This window comes from Cuculus canorus, chromosome 2, assembly GCF_017976375.1.
Source record: "Cuculus canorus isolate bCucCan1 chromosome 2, bCucCan1.pri, whole genome shotgun sequence".
Classification (NCBI taxonomy): Eukaryota; Metazoa; Chordata; class Aves; order Cuculiformes; family Cuculidae; genus Cuculus; species Cuculus canorus.
The window spans coordinates 69,124,019-69,139,327 of NC_071402.1; the positions used below are offsets into that span (position 1 = coordinate 69,124,019).

Below are 15,309 nucleotides of genomic sequence, written 5' to 3' on the forward strand. Positions count from 1 at the left end.
GAGAAGTTATTTTTCTTAATGCCTCGGAGACCATCACAACTTTCTCTTCTCTGACACAATGTACCTGTGAGACTTCAGGGTTGACCTGACTTTCTTTTTAATAGAGAAGACCTAAATAAGTAGAAACATACCGTCTCCAAATGACACCCTGAAAGTATTACGTAGACCCCCAAAACACCATAGCTCTTTCTATCATGTGGAAGATGACAGATCATAGTGCATTCTTAGGAAATATTTTCCCTCTTAACCAGCTATTAGCAGTAAGATTTTCTCCTGTTTTATTTCTAACAAACTGCTGGAATTCTTTCTCTGGGTAGTGTAATTGAATCAGTCAAGATAGAAGGATGGCATTAGGTATGAAAGGGGAATAAACATATTTGAATTTCAGTCTAATTTGGATTTCAGTGGCATTGGGCAGAAAGGTAATAGGTAAAAAGTTGTCATCTTTGCAAATGAAGATGTTCCATATTCATTAAAATATTTCTGTTTTCTAATCAGTTGTATTTACATGAGGTAGGTTTTGCAGCTTGCACCTTGTGTAATGTCCAAATTACATGTTGTGAATATCACATTTTTTCCTGTTGCATCAGGAATTGTCAGGATCTTTTGATACCTAGGTAAGACTGCTATTATTTTAACTGGAACTGAAAACATCTTTTAAACACTATGTGGAATCGGAATCATGGAATATTAGAATCATAAAACAGTCCATGTTGGAAGGGACCTTGAAAGATCATCTGGTCCAAACCTTTGTGGGAAAAGGAGTCTAGATGAGATTACCTAGCACCCTGTCCAACCGCATCTTGAAAATCTTCAGTAATGGGGACTCCACCATGTCTCTGGGGAGATCATTCCAGCTATTGACTGTTCTCACTGGGAAAAGTTTCTTTATTATATCAAATGTAAATCCTTTCTGGTGCAAGTTGTTGAACATCATGGGGCCCAGTATCCATCCCTGAGGGACCCCACTTGTGACAGGCTGCCAGTCTCAATAAAACCCATTGATCACCACCTTCTGCATGCAGCCTGTGAGTCAATTTCCTACCCATCTCAGAGACCACCCCTCCAATCTTTGGGTGAGGAGGAAGAGGATGTTGGAAACAATGTTGAACATTTTGCTGAAGTCCAGGTAAACAGCATCCACAGCTCTGCCCAGGTAGACAGAGAATGTTGTTTTGTTGTAGAAAGTGATCAGATTGGTCAGGCATAATTTGCCTTTGGTAGATCCTTGCTGGCTTTTCACAATCACCTGCCTTTTTTTAGTGCCATGAACTTCGGTGATTTTTGTATATGGCACTTGGATAGAAGTCAAGGCCACCATTCTTATTGATTTCATAGTTAGATGTTGCCTCACAACTATTTGTAGTACAGTCTTTTTCCAAAGAAAGAAGGATTTATACACATATCCTCCTTGACCTCATGTTAACCATTTACCCTCATTTTCAAGCTGCAAGATATTGGTGGTATTCTGAGAGTTTTTTACATATTGAAAAATCAGAAAGAACATGTCTGAGTTTTTGTCCAATTGAAATCAATACATCTTGTCTGGTTTACATGGCTTGCTAGTATTTAATTATCTACAAGCAAGTAAAATTGATTACACAATATAAGAACCTCACAGCTTTGAAGCAAAATGACTGAGTCTTTAGATTTGGCTCAGATAGCTATCGATGATGGTGGCAAAATATAATTAAATACAAATTATTAATATTTTTGATTGGGAAGAACAGCTTTAATATTATTATATTAAACTTTGAAGGATTTTATACAGCTGTACCTTAGAATTAAAATCCATCATAAGAGTGAAAATCACTGTTAGGGTTTGGTTTTTTTCAGATGTTCTGTCCTGAGAGCTTTGTTATGAAAGGTGCTTGTTCACATATATATCTTCCTTATATTTGGGATTTAAAGAAAACAGTCTTACAGTTTGCTCCCTTCATTCAACTTTTGTGGTTATTGGTAGAGGAGGTTTTGAGCTTGGAAAAACAATAGAGAAAAGTATCTGTAATTATGTGCCTAGGTAAAGGGTTGAATGAGCTCTTCTTGCAAACAAGAAATGTACAACTTGTATGTACAGGCATACTTTGCATGAAATGTCTAGATGCCGACAGAAACCTTTTAGCTGACTGGAAAAAAATTGTAGATATTGTCCCACAGAAGACATTTCACTGCTCTTTATTTCATATTTCTTTAGAATGAAAGTGAAAAAGAAGGGTAAAACTTAAACATATTGAAAGGAGAGAGAGAATAAAGGGTATCTGAAATGCTAGTGCAGCAAAATGAAGGCTGTTCCAGAGGGAAGCGGGATCAAAGGAAGGAAGGAGAACTCTTGGTCAGGTAACAGATGTTTTCTGTCAAGGATAGCCATGCAACTGATGCTAGATGGACAAAAAATAGCTAATTAACTGCAAAAGTTTTTATTTCTTTTCTTTTTCCTCCTACTTCCTAAGTCAGAATAATATGTTTGAAGAAGTGTGACAAGATCTGTCACCTTCTTTGATGCTGAAGCAGAACCTAAGAACCTAAGTTAATTTAGCAGAACGTACATTAATTTCAAGTTTCCATGTAGGTGAGAGGAAATGGTCCTATTAATCAGATTACTAGATATATCAAGGGAAGCTCCAGCACAGCCTAGTACTATGCATTTAGTAGAACGTTTTTCAAAGGGGGTGTTGCATGAGCCCACACTGATAGTTTTCTCCTTTCTGTTGATGCAAAGAAGAGAAGCAGCAGCAAAGTGCTTTACTTCTTAGAATGCTCACTAAAGTAGGGTATTAATAGAATATTTGTTAGTGATGTGTCTACATTTGTGTTGTGCAGGATAGTTATGAATTTAATGTACCTTTGCTACTTGACTAGTTATGTGCTTGTTCTCAGGTTCCCTTGCACAGGCTTGCTTGTTGCAGTTCCTACCTAAGATCAGGCTGTGCACTGACTTGCAAGAGAATTGGATAAATCCATTAGACATGATATAACAGACTTTGACATTTGCCTGGAACAGAGGATTTTTAAAAGGATGCTGCCAATATATCAGTCAGTTTTCATGTGATAAACACATTGTTTCCAGTATTTGAAAAATCAGCAATTTATCAGAAAAAAAGGTCATCACCAAGTCAGACATATATCCATGACTGCACGTCTTTTTCTCTTTTTTTTTATTTTTTTGTTTCCTACTTTTTTAACAGAAAATAGATAATGCAACAATAAGCTGGGAGGCAAATTGCCCTTTGACATAGAGCTCTTGTTGATGAGAAACCACTGGCAGTCATATGCTTCTGAAGTTAAAACATGCTTCTTTGTTTATGCTGTTTTAATGTAGGCTATGATCCTGCAGCCATTTATGCAGTAAAAATTCCCATCAAATTCAACAGAAGCATGAGGATCAACAGTGGCAATTTTCTCTTAGTAGGGCTTCCAGCAAGAGGCTGCCTGCTGCTTCCAGCTATTGCTGAATGCAGCCTCACGCTGCTCACGGGACTAAACAGCTGTGATCACATTACATTCACCCAGCGGTCTTTTCACTCACTGCCTATAAAATAGCAATGGATCAATTTTAAACTGACCCTGTTGACTTTTAAAGCCTTTAGAATGGAAGGAACTGGTTTTCTCTAAGCCTTCCCCATTCATTTGGCTCTTGAGTCATCTTAGTTGTCTTCCAGTTAGAGGTTGTTGCTTGGCAGAAATTCTGTTGTTGGAACTGCAATAGCTTTGCACCTTGTTTTCTCTCAAACATCTCTTCGGAGATTTTTTCTGCTTCCATCTTTTTTAACATTTTGTGGTAATCCCCTTTTATGATACACCCCTCTGCCCCGGCTCCCCTGCCTCCCAGAACTGTGTTCGGTTTCAATTGCTCTTCTACAAAGCCGCAGAAATGTCCTGAGCTCCTTACAGTGTTTCCTAATGATTTTGCATAGTTTCACTTTTCAAATACACAGTCATACAATTCAGATAGGAAGGGACTTCTGAACTGAAAACAGGGCTTGCTTCAAAGGGCCGTGTGTGCCTGAGGTTTGAGTATCTCCAAGGATGGAGATTACAGTGTCTCTGGGAAACCTATTCCACTGATTGACTGTGCTCATTGGGAAGACTTTCTCCTTTATGTTTGATCAGAATTTTGCTTGCTGCAACTGCGATTGTTGTTATCCTTTGTCTATACATATCTGAGAAGAGCCTGGCTCTGTCTTGTCCATAACTCTTTGATAACTGAAGACAGCAATGAGGCCCCCTGAAGCCTCCTCTTCTCCAGGCTAAACAAACACCATCATTCAGTCTCTCTTCATAGGGTGTGTGCTTCAACCTCCTGGTTATTTTAGAGAGCCACTGCTGAATTTGCTCCAATTTACAGATCTCTCTTATACTGAAGATGCCGAACTGGGCACAGTCTTCCAGACACCTTTTGAGCACTGGACAACAGCAATAATTACTGGACCTGCAGTCTGTGCTATTATTAGTACTGCCCAGGACATGGTTGGCATTCATTATCACACGTGTACTGGTTGCTCATATTCAACTCTTCTACCAGGACCAAGCTCTTTTCTGCAGAGCTGCTCCTAGTCAGCTGGTCCTCAGTCTGTGCTCCCACTCCATCTCAGGAGCAAAACTTTTCTCTGAGCTTTGTGAAGTTTGTCAGCCTGTTTCCTCAGCCTTTCAAGGTCCTTTTGAATGGCAGCTCTGCTAGTCTCCTTACTGTGATATCATACATGAGTTTTGCTGAGAATGCATTCCATGACATTCTCCAGATTATTAATGAAGATGTTAAGCAGTATTGGTCCAAATAAGTTTTGGGTTTTTTTTAGAGCTGGGAGCATCTTGGTAGGGGAAAAATAGCTTGTTTATAGTAATGATAATCTTATGGCAGTATAAAATATAGCAAGTCTTACAAACATTGAGATATCACATTAAGATTTGTGTTGGGAATGTCTCCACCAAAACCAAGTATTAATGAGGCAAGACCTCATTAAGAAGGTTTGTCTGATTATTCACATCTTGGTGACACACAACTGAGTCCAAACTTCAGACTGGGCCCACTTTGCATTGGATTCTGTATTTACTTGTGCTTTAAATGTGGCTGCTTGAAAAGAGAGACGGTGGTAATGATTCCTATTGCAGTCACTGATCTCTAATGCTTGGATTTGGAGACGCAAGTTTTGCTATTGTAAAGATCAAAGAGACATGTTCTCTCTACTCATAGGGTGGAAAGTATGATGCTGCTAATTGAGTAGTTTCTTGATGTGTTTGGGGAAAGCAGAGAAAGCATGTGCTTTGTTCAAAGGTACATAGAAAATGAATGTTCCACCAATAACCAAAATTTGATCATCTGAGTCCTAGACCAACACTTTAACTTTACCATAAGGCATTAAATCACCATCAATAGCAGACAGCTAGGGAAGAATAAGGGAATCATTTGGTGATGCTTTCCTTCTATACTTTTCCAGCATCCAGTGACCTCTGGCTCAGGAACACTTGGGCCAAGATTGGGTATTTTAGAATTTTAATAACACCTTCTTGTGCTTAGTGGTATCATTCACAGTTAAATAAAAAGTTTGTTTCAAAGAGTCTCGGCACTTGCATCTCCAAAGTCCATGGTAAATGGCAAGATACCTGATTGTATTTTGAAGTATGTTTCTTTCACTAGAACATCTTACCTGGTATATGTGACTACAAGGTCTTTGTAATAATGTTAAGTATCTGACAATTCAATCCCACTGAACTATTATGTTTCATGCCAAATGAAAATTAGTTTGGACAGATAGTGACCTTTCTGTCTGTGCTGAATATCCTGGATCTACTCAGTCCAGTGTACGGTGATTTAATCACAATCACAGCAATCAATGAGCATTTATTTGTGGTTGGTTATTTTATTATTTTCACTCTCTTTTTAGGGGTTGCTATGAGTTGAATTGACTGTTCTTGTTTGTCTCAGAGATAATTCCCTCCTGGCAGTAAAAAGAAAATTATGGGGCAACATTAAGGAGAATTGCTTCCTAATAGCCTAGAAATTCATCCTGGACAAAAAGAAAGCCAGTATCACAAAAAGAGTGTTGGTGACCATTCTATAGTGTTTCTATCTTTATTTTGCTTCTTTGTTCTTCCTCTTTTTTCTTTCTTCATAGGCAGTAGAAATCCTGCCTGTCATGACTCTGACACAGGGTGACTACCTGAATTCTCCAAAAGCAGAATGTTTTGGAAGTGTATGTCCAGGAAATGTAATTAGGCACTTTAAAAAAGGAAAACTTTTGCTTTTTGTTTCAGTATCTTGAAAGCAAATTTCAACTCAGGAGACCAGATGCTGGGGCTCTCACCTCACCATGGCTTCTAGGCCCCTAGGCTCTCTGGCAAGAATCAAATAAGTCATCAGAGTGCCTGTCAATGCTCCACCAGAAATGAACCCACTTACTTGTATTATATTTCTACCAAGTATTTAATGTCTAGGCATTTGCCAGCAGGGGAAATGTTCTGAGTTCTTTATTTTGTACAAATAGTGGTCACCCCATGTAAACACAGCAATACTTCCATGGACAAGATCATAGACCTTGATTATTTTTTTCCTGTGTGTGTGTGTGTATGTGTGTAACTAGATGATCTTTAAGATCCCTTCCAACCCAAACCATTCTATGATTCTATACATTTGTTCACATAAAATATGCAGCAATTGCCTGCAAAAAGCTTCTGATGAGCAAAGTCAGGAATAGTTGGTAAGCAAGGCTTTGAGAAGAAAATACATCCTGGCCAAGTGCTTTATTTGTAATAACAGATTTAGGTATATTTCCCTTTGGTTTTCTAATATCTTGTCTTAGGAAGGCCTTTTCTAATCTGTTTAGCTCCCGATCACCTTATCGATGCTTCTAGGACTAGAATTCCAGGTAGTACCAAAGAAATGGAGACAGCACTGTGGTGTGAAAGGTGCATTTCCTGCCATGGCTGAATTGGATTTGTACCCTGGGGAAGCTGAAATTGTAATTTTCATTTTCATTCTTGCTCGAGAGTGTGGGTGTCATTCTGTCTTGTGGGTAATACCACTGCTGAGTAGCAGGATAATGGCATATTCTTCTCTAGAGGCACTAGGTAATGAGTAGATGCCCACAATTGTGAGCAACTTGAAGCTATTTTAACACAAATTTAGATAGTCTAATGATAGATAGACATTCTGGAAAAGTAAAAGAGGTTTACCAGGCATTACACAGGGTGTCAGTGCTGGTCACTGCCATAAGGAGGCAAGTCTATAGCTTGTTCTTTTGGAGCAGATTGCCTGTGTGTGATAAAGTAGTCATCTCTAAAACTCTTAACGATTTGGCCTGTTTGGTTGCTGTGGAAGTTTTGCAGAACACTTTTGGCTACATATACATGTGCTAAAATTTACTCTACAAGCGCAACAGCAAAGCTCAGCAACTTTATGAACCTCCTTATTACTAGTTGAGGGAAACAAATGGCTGTCTGTATTATGCATGAGCATGCTGTGGTACTGCATTACTCTGTCTTCCATCAACATGTCTTGTTCTGTACTGTTATCGGCTAATGCTCGTGATAATTCCAGGTGTACATCTTAAAGCCCAACCAAATGAATATCATAATCCAAACAGGTGGAAGAACACGATATGAGGACATTGAATATTCTAATACATGAAATATTCAGCTGAATAGTTATGTTTTAACAACATAATCAAAACAGAGACATGGCTGTGTAATAAAATTGACTGTTGCTGTAACAAATACACTTAGAATGATTACATGATTATAATGAAAATGTGGTGGTTATTTGCTACATTAATTAGCTGTTGATTTAATGTTATACAAATGTGCTTCCTTTCAAGTAATCATATTTCTTGCTGACATTTCTGAATAGGAATAGCAATTAGTTAAACATGGGTAAGTATAGGTGCTGATTATAGGTAAGCTACAACAGAAGACAGTGGAATAGGGCTGCATAATTTTAAACTTTTAACACGTTACTGTCCAAACTATGTTGTTAACACAACCTTCTGGCTGCATTAATAACACCTTTTTAAATGAGCACCCATCTTTGATATCTACTACACAGCCAAAGTTGCTAAAGAAGGAGCTTCTCTGTGCTGAACTTTTCTGAGATCCTATATTCCTTTACCTCCCAGTAAGTTGAGCTCCCAAAGCCCTCAGAGATATACTTAGGTTGTTTAGCCCATTCCATCTCAAGGTGGAATCAAGGGAGGCTTTTAGTGTTTTGGGCTTTATTGCAACTTCAAGATGTCTCTGTAAGCACAGAAAATTTATTTGACTTAATGGAAAGATAAATCGTATAATCAAAATGTAAAAATGTGTACAGCTAAATTGACTTCTTGAGTCAAACTTTCTCGAAGTTGAGAAAACACGGCTTACCCTGTGCTAATGGAATCATTTCATATATCATCCTCATAATGAGGGTGCTTGCAGAATCCTTTTGCTTCTTACTTAACTGTGCAAACCAAAGTTGCTTCCTTAAGTGATATTAGTGCCTGTTTACAGCAGGGAATGTTTCCAACAACTTGTGCTTGACTTGCTGTATCTGAGTACTGGATCCACATGATTTTGAGGAACGTGATTCTGCCTCTCTGGTAGACCTCATCTGGAATTCTGTGTTCAGTTCTGGATTCCTCAGCACTGGAAGGACATGGATCTTTTAGAATAAGTCCAGAGGAGTGCCATGAAGATGATTAGAGGGCTAGAGCGCTTCCTGTATGAGGATGTGCTGAGAGAGTTGGGCTTGTTCAGCCTGGGGAAGAGAAGGCTCTGAGGAGACCTTATAGCAATCTTCTAGTACTTAAAGGGTACCTACACAAAAACTGAGGAGGGACCCTTTATCATGAAGTGCAGTGACAGTGCAAGGGGTAATGATTTTAAGCTACAAGATGACAGATTTAGATATGAGGAAGAATTTTTTTTCCTGTAAGAGTGGGGAGACATCGACATAGATTGCCCAGAGAAGTCGTGGATGCCCCATCCCTGGAGATGTTCAAAGCCACATTCATGGGGCTTTGAGCAACTTGATCCAGTGGAAAGTGTCTCTGGCTATGGCAGGGATTTGGAACTGCATGGAATTTAATGTTCTTTCTGACCCAAACCATTCTATGATGCTGTGATTTCCTCCCATAGTGATTCTGCACTTAGATAACATTTATGAGTCTGAAAACTGACGTATTTAAACACATGTAACTACTTCATTGACTGAAACCCTTAAATAAAAAGTAGATTCCTTGGTAAAAGCCCCTTTTCCTAGTGATTGCACAACAGTCTGGGCTATAAGTTGCAGGTGACTTGGAGATAATTATACCAATATGTGGTATTTGGTCTAGACATTTTTTCAGAAAAATCCTTTTATGTGCTATCTCTTGTAATGTTTTCCTTAATATAGGTTAGTATTTTCTTAGCTGCTTCCCTCTTAGTTATATTAAAAGAACATACAATATTTCCTGTGGGACTCTCTCCTACAGATGCAGATACAGACTTTTTTTTGCTATTTTTGTGTATGTAAAACATTTCCCTAATCAATAAGCCATCAGTGCAATAAAGCTACAACTTAATGTCTTTAGAACTCTCCATGTGAGTTTTCTACATTCGCGAAACTATAATTAGCCAGAAAATTTTTGAGTGCTATTATGAGTTAAAATCAGCCAAGTGCATTCTCAGTTTGTTTGGGCAGCAATAAGCCAATTTAATCAATCGCGTCTACTGATAAGCTGTTTCACAAAAAGCTATGCAAAGTGCAGTAAAAATATCCACTTTTTTTCTCTTGGAAAATGGTTAAAAAACCCCTAATAATTGTGTATCAGCGACTGCTTAGGATGGGAACTTTTAATCTATCCACAAACTATACAAAGTGACAAGCCCTTCTGGCTTTTGCAAATCTGTAATGGTCTGTATTTAAAAATCTACTTACTGCTAGAGCTCCTCATCTTGCACATACAAAATTACTGTGATTTTTATATCTGAATTCAAATTTTGACAAGTGTAAATGCAATACTCATATGCAAAAGTGATACAATGAATTCTGGTAAACTGAGAAAATAATGCATTAACAAGCTATTACACAATATATGGATTGGTAGCAGATTTTCCTCATTGTATTATTAATTCAAAACAAAGATTTCTTCTGAGGGACTGGCTGGTGAAGAAAGATATACTCACACATGAACGTCAAGCCATAGAAAACTTGATTCCAAACCCTTTTCCTTGGATTTTGTACTTTGCAGTCATAGATGAAGCCATCAGAGAGGAAGGAGGTGGACAGAGTGTGAATTATGATTTTAAATGCTTTGTTTTGGAAGTCATCAGTGGAAGACTAGATCCACGGGCCTTTTTGCTGTCTTCTGTTTTCTCCTGTAGGGGTTACAGGTATCTCTGGTGGTAGATGCCAGAAAGACACATGCAGACACAGACAGATTTTAATAAGCAGCTGTTAGCCTGCTTAAACTTCCCTTCTGTTGAATAATGTCAGACTTCCACTCCAGAAAATAATTCCTTTTATCTGTTGCTGTCTGGGATAACACATAAGCATCAGTTAAAATCTCAAGCCTCCTGTGGGACGCAAGCCCACGTTTGAAATCAAGCACTTTTAACTGCTGTTCAGAATAGATTTGGGTTTTTTAAGTAGGCTTTATTTTTTAATTACGCAAACATGAAGAACAGCATGAAGATGTTTAGCCTTTGGTTTTGTTTTTAATTTCTGACTAGTTATATGTTCTGGTAACCTAAATATTTTTAGACAGGTGGTTTGGCTGTATCAGGGACTTCAAACTCTTCTGAGTCACTCCTGCTCTTTGTCCATAAGTATTTACTGCCCTAAATGAACACAATTTATTGTTCCCTCTGCTAGTATGAATTATGAGTAAAATTATCTGTTCTTCTTCTCTGCGTTATGCTTTCTTCATGTCATCCAACAGGTGTAAGTGTGACTTGATGTCAAGAATCTGACCAATTTTTATCTAAATATTGAAATTGTCTTGAGTGCTTGCACCATCAGTCAGCTTTGAAAAAAAACAGCAGAACATCCAGTTGGAGCTATTAGCCAGACTTCAGTTTCTTAATTATTTAAGATGTAACTATTTTTATTTTTCTTGTACAGCATGTATCAAACCAGTTTTCATGCTTGCAAAGAGGAAAGCAGTGTCTGCTTTGGGAGGCATTTTTGCTCTACTTCTTGCTTTGCTGTTTTTGAACAGATGCAAAAGAAAACGTCCAAAAATACCAGTTATGCCTTGAGCTTTAAATTTAGGGAACTTTAACTGAAGAATGGAAGCAGAAGGTGTTTGATAAATGGTGAAAAGAATGGGATCTGTACTGAGAAGGAAGAAACTAGGAGGAAATGAAGAAGCCCTATGCTGACTTTTTATTAGAATTTTAAGATCCCAGGTTAGTTTAGGTTGAAAGGGATCTCAGAAGGCTTGTAGTCCAATGTCCTGCTTGAAGCTGGGTCAGCTATAAAATGAAGTTGCTCAGGGACTTATCCAGTTCAAGAAAGCCATATCCATTTGAAAACCTCCGAGAACTCCAGACCGTACAATACCTTTCAACAGCCTTCTTCATTGGTTTATTGTCCTCACAGTGAAAAAGCTTTTTTTTCTATCCAGTTGGATCCTGTCTCATTTCATTTGATATCTTTTGCCCTACATCCTCCTCCTGCACCACTGTGAAAATCCTGGCCCTGTCTTGATGACCTCAGGGGTCCCTACTGGGACCGGTGCTGTTCAATATCTTCATCAATCATATTGAAAGCGAGACTGAGTGCACCCTCAGCAACTTTGTGGATGACACCAAGCTGAGTGGTGTAGTTGCCACACTGGAAGGATGGCATGTCATCCAGATGGACCTGGACAGGCTGGAGAAGTGGGTCTCTGAGAATCTCATGAGGTTCAACAAGACCAAGTGTAAGGTCCTACATTGGGGTTGGGGGAATCCCCGTTTTGAGCACACAGTGGGGGATGACGTGCTTGAGAGCAGCCCTGCAGAGAAGGCCTTGCGGGTGCTGGTTGATGAGAAGCTCGACATGAGCCGGCAATGTGCACTTGCAGCCCAGAAGGCCAACCTTATCCTGGGCTGCATCAAAAAAAAGCGTGGCCAGCAGGTCGAGGATTCTGCCCCTCTATTCCTCTCTTGTGAGACCTCATCTGGAGTATTGTGTCCAGTTCTGGAATCCTCAATGTAAGAAGGTTATGGAGCTGTTGGAACAGGTCCAGAGGAGGGCTACAAAGATGATCGGAGGGCTGGAGCACCTTCCCTATGAGGACAGGCTAAGAGAGTTGGGCTTGTTCAGCCTGGAGAAGAGAAGACTCAGAGGAGACCTTATAGCGACCTTCCAGTACCTGAAGGCAACCTACAGGAAAGCTGGAGAGGGGCTATTTGTAAAGGCTTGTGGGGATAGAACCAGGGGTGAATGGGTATAAACTGGAGAGGGGCAGATTTAGAGTGGGCATTAGAAAGAATTTCTTCACCATGAGAGTGGTGAGGCACTGGCACAGATTGCCCAGGGAGGTTGTGGCTGCCCCATGGCTGGAGGTGCTCAAGGCCAGATTGCATGGCTCTTGGGCAGCCTGATCTAGTAGAATGTCCCTGCCCATGTCAGGGGGGTTGGAACTACATGATCTTTAAGGTCCCTTTCAACCCTATCTATACTATGATACTATGATACTTCCTCACAGGTAGCGGAAGACTGCTGTTAGAACCCCCCAGAGCCTTCACTTTCACAGGCTAAAACCTCCTCCACGTGGAACACTTTACCTTGATGTCCTTCCACTGAACTAACTTCATTTGATCATTGTCCTTCCTTTTCCGGGGGCCCAAAGCTGCAGTACACTGATGTGGTCTAACGATCGTTTAGTAGGGGACAATGACGGTCTGTGTTTCTCATAATCCAGCCCAGGACACTGCTTGCCTTCTTGGCTGCCAGGGCATCTTGCTGGCTTGTATTCCTGTTAGCAGTTTTTTATCTTTATCTGAAAGGACTGTTACTTCATTACTAAAACTTTATAGAACTAACCAAGCCCTTTGTGTTAGTAGCTGGTTAATAACTTACCTTTGGCAGAGTTACCCTGGCCACACTCAGTGAAAGCGCTCAGTTATATTCCTGCAATACTTGCCTGGCACTAGAATGTGTAAGATTATGGAGTTTGGTCCATCATATAGTTGGTGAATTGTGAATGTTCTGCGCTCACTTTTTCCCAAATGTAGTACCTGCTAATCCCTGGTGACAGAGGCCTGTTATTTTGAGCGTGAGGTTGAGGCATTATTGATTAATTGAGTTTAGGCTGCACTTAAAGTGGTTGTACTTAAATTACATTTGGTATCTAGAAATAATAGCTTATTTCAGAGGCTTCTTGGAAAAGAAGGGATTTTGTGTACTGCAGAATGTTTCTTCTGATGGCATTTCTGTCTTACCAGAAAAAAAGTGTATCTTTTAATGCAGTATCTGTTTAATCTGGTTGCTTTTATATTACAATAATTTATCATTAGTAAGCTTCTTTTTTTCCCCTGGATGTCTTATTTTAGCAGTACAATTTGTTACTTCCAAAGAAAGCAATACATCATTTGAAACCACTAAGCTATAATCACAAAATGGAGCTTTTTTACTGAAACTTTTTCTTTTGTGTGTATGTGTTTTTTGGTCAGTTATTCCTGTTTTATAAATGTTTAATTCTTTTATAATAATTTATCTTAATAGTTTCTATCTGTGCCCATTAGTATACTCTCTTGCTTTCAGATACTGAGAGCAAAAACTAGATGATGTAGCTAAGTTTCATGGTTTAAAAAATATCATAGGTCCCCAGGTAGCTCTCACATAAAAAAAAAAAAGGTTTTATTTTCTTTTGTGGGTTCTAATAAGTACCTCTTTAACATCATGCTGATTGTGAAATATTTCAGATTCTATTGCTGACAGAAGCAGCCTTTATTTAGTAAATGAAAGAGAGTACATCTGCATCTTCACACATCCTCTGTGATTTCTTGGGAGAATCACTTCAGCAAAATTATCAGTTAAAGTAAAACCAGTTTAAAATATAATCACTTATTGATTGAAGAACAGTTAAGCGTATCAAGCTGCCCCTGGGGAAGCAGTAATGGTGCCAAGCCTGACAATATTCACGAAGCTTTTAGACAATGCCCTCAGACACATGGTGTGAATTTTGAGGTTGTCCTATGCAGAGGCTGGAGTGGGACTCGATGATTGTTGTGGGTCCCTCCCAGCTCAGGACATTCTATGATTCTGTGGTTATCAACGTTATTAAATGCCAGAGGTATGTTGCTTGAGCTTGCATTTCAAAGGTGCTACCAAACCAGACATTCAAAATCTTCATGTTTTATTTGCGTTTTGGATTGCATTCAAACATTTAGGGCACAAATGTTTCCCGTACTTCTCTTTTTCTTTGTACTCTGATAGTGTATAAAATCCTTGATGCATGCTGTGGTATTTGATGTGTTAGGTAGTGTCTGGGGAAGGTAGCCTTTTTCCTGAGAAATTTATTATCTAAGTTTAAGAACAAGAGACTGCAGGTGTACACAGATGTTTAAGGGAACAGAGTAGACACAGTAGACAAGAGAGATCAACACGAGAAATAAGACTGGCTAGTTTCCCACTTGCCTGAAGTGGGAAGTGGTGGGAGTGGAATACAATAAGGGGGCCAGTGAGGGGCTTGTAATCAAGTAACCGTAACTGGATATTCCACTAATAGTTGTTTTCTACAGTCTTTTTCTAGAGCAGAAATGGGACTATTTGAAAATGCATGAAAAAGCGATGAGATTTGTAGCACAAAGTCAGGAGCCAAAACCTTGTCAGTGGATGAGAACTGCTATGTAAGGAGATCACAATGAGCCTTGAGGACAAAATAACCTTTTTGTGTCAGACAAGATGAGAGACAGCTACTCAGGGGCAACAAGCAGGTCAAAGTGCCAGAAGAGGAAACTGTTTCTTGCAGTAGAATTTGGTGGGCAGTGGGACAATGGAGGCATCCCAAAGGCAGAGAAAAGCCCTCTAAGGAAGATGTGTTACAGTAGAGACTTTGTCGACAGAGAAAAAGGCATGACTTGGAACATTATAGTAAGTTGCGTAAATGCAGTTTCCTTCATGCTCAGAGAAACTCAAATCAGTTCTGCATTTATTTATTTGTTTTTCTTCAAGAGACTTAGTGGAAATAAATGTTTGAAATTAAATACTGCTAGTAATTTGTTTGGGACAAAATCTAAATACGCACACTAGCCAACTTTTCCTTATCTTGGCAGTCTTTGTTTGGTGCAAATACAGTGGAATTGCTGGCAAGAGTGAATTTGCAGGATCTGACATATGACACGTAATAGTATAAGTGCCTAAAT

The 15,309-nt window shown here is 39.2% G+C and overlaps 1 protein-coding gene across 2 annotated transcripts in view; it reads left to right on the plus strand.

Moving 5' to 3' along the window:
- Positions 1–15,309, plus strand: part of MOCOS (molybdenum cofactor sulfurase) — a 221,330-nt gene that overhangs the window by 52,877 nt on the left and 153,144 nt on the right. Inside the window, exon 3 of one of the 2 annotated variants that reach the window (XM_054059245.1) lies at positions 14,686–15,037. The exons of the other annotated variant lie outside the window; for it this stretch is intronic. The gene's annotated coding sequence lies outside the window, so the exon portion shown is untranslated. The remainder of the gene's footprint in view (positions 1–14,685; positions 15,038–15,309) is intronic. 2 annotated transcript variants of the gene reach the window in all.